The following is a 2251-nucleotide window of genomic DNA, read 5'->3' on the forward strand; positions in this document are numbered from 1 at the left end:
AATTGTTCTTCCATCCGCTTTTGGTGTTACTAATGCTTCTACCCATCTAGAAACATAGTCAACAACCACCAAAATATTTGAAAATGATGATGGGAAAAGACAATGAAATCAATGCCCCAATGGTAAAAAATTTCTATTTCTAAAATGTTTTGTATGGGCATTTCATTTATTTTCCTACAGAAGTAGCACCCATCATATTAATCTTCGTTTGGAATCAGGTTTCCTTAAAAGGTATTTTCTTGTGGCATGATCAGTAACAATGATAATTTTGTCCCCAATCAAATAACTACTAAGTTTTTCCAATGCGAATATAATAGCTAACAATTTTTTTCCAGTTGTGGCATATTTAACTTACACTTCGTTTAAAACTTTGCTAGCATAATGTATTGCATGGAAACCTTCTCCCTCCTCTGTCCCAGGACTACACCTACTGCGTAATCACTAGCATCACACATGAGTTCAAAAGGTAAATTCCATGTAGGTTCAATTATGACAGGTGCAATTATGACAAGAGCAGTTATCAAGCATTTTTCAAAGCTTCGAATGCTTCAAACAAGAATTATCGAAATTAAAAGCAAAATGTTTAAGAAGAATATTTCAAAGAGGCTTAGTTGTTTTGGAAAAGTCTTTGATGAAGCGGCACTAGAATCCTGCATGTCCTATAAAGATTATGATGCCTTTAACATTTGTTGGTGGTGGAAGTTTCTCTATGACCTCAACCTTTGCCTTATCAACTTCAATTCCTTTTTCTGAAATCTTGTGCCCTAAAACAATCCCTTCATTGACCATGTAGTGGTATTTTTCCCAATTTAACACCAAGTTGGTCTCCACACATCTTTTTAACATTGTTTCTAGATTATTCAGGCATAAATCAAAAGAATCTCCAAATACTGTGAAGTCATCCATGAAGATATTGATGCATTTGTCAACTAAGTCTGTGAATATTGCCAGCATGCATCTTTGAAAAGTTGACAGTGCATTACATAATCTGAATGGAATCTTTCTATAGGCATAGACACCAAAAGGACATGTAAATGTTGTCTTTTCTTGATCTTGCGGATCCACAACAATTTGGTTGTATCCCAAAAGGACATGTAAATGTTTTCTTTTCTTTTCTTGATCTTTCCAGCATCTGATCCGTGAAGGCTAAGGGGCAATGATCTTTTCTAATGGCCGCATTGAGTTTGCGGTAATCAATGTACACCCTCCAACAGTAACAATTCTGGTTGGAATGAGTTCTTTGTTGTCATTTATGATTACTACCATTCCTCCTTCCTTTGACACCACTTGTACAAGACTTACCCATTTTCTTTCTAAAATGGGGTAAATCATTTCAGCTTCTAACGTCTTGACTGCTTTTTTCCGAACAACTCCTTTCATTGCCATATTGAGCCACCTTTGTGGTTGAGCTATTGGTTTATAATCATACTCCATCATAATTTTGGGCATGCAATATGAAGGACTAATTCCCTTCAAATCTTTAAGAGACCAACCAATTGCTTGTTGGTGTTTCTCCAAGACTTGTATCAGCTTTTGTTCTTCAAAGGTGGAAAGTGAATTGATGATAATAACTACTTTCTTGATGTTGCCTTCTAAGAATGCATATTTCATATCCAAAGCTAACTCCTTTAGTTCCAGTTCTTGTTCTTTGTTGTCATTTCCACCTTGATCTTTTTCAGCCTTTTTGAGTAGAGGAATTAGCTCATCATAAAGATTTTTGATTGCTGTATCTTTTTCTTCTTCCTCCGAATTGAGTTCTTGTATCTCCCAAGGATCATTAGGTTGAGGCTGTTTTGAGCAAATTTCTTCAAGAATATCGATCTGAAAAAATTGCCCCTTATCTCTTGGATGATGCATAACTTTGAAAATGTTAAACTGAATTTCTTCATTTTCCACTCTAGCTATCAGTTTTCCATTTTCCATATCTATCCCCATTTTTGTTGTCCTCATGAATGGTTGTCCCAAAATGAGTGGGATATTTATAAGAAATTCCACATGAATTAAGAAATTATCCACTCTTATCAACACATCTTCCGCAACCCCTTCAATCCTTTGATTCTCCTCGTCATTGATAGCGACATTAGGCTAACACTTTCCCCGAGATTAACAAGTATCTTGCCTATCGAAACTGCTCCAATTGTGACTAGGATAGTCACACTTCCTTGTCTTTTAGTTTATGAGGAACTTTGGTTTGAATTATTGCACTGCAAGTTGCGTTCAGCTGAATACCTTCTTTCTCCCGATGGCTCCT

The 2251-nt window shown here is 35.9% G+C and overlaps 1 pseudogene; it reads right to left on the minus strand.

The window, feature by feature from the left end:
* On the minus strand, positions 598 to 1935 carry LOC109353269 (annotated as a pseudogene).

This window comes from Lupinus angustifolius, chromosome LG01 (genome assembly GCF_001865875.1).
Source record: "Lupinus angustifolius cultivar Tanjil chromosome LG01, LupAngTanjil_v1.0, whole genome shotgun sequence".
NCBI classification, from domain to species: Eukaryota; Viridiplantae; Streptophyta; class Magnoliopsida; order Fabales; family Fabaceae; genus Lupinus; species Lupinus angustifolius.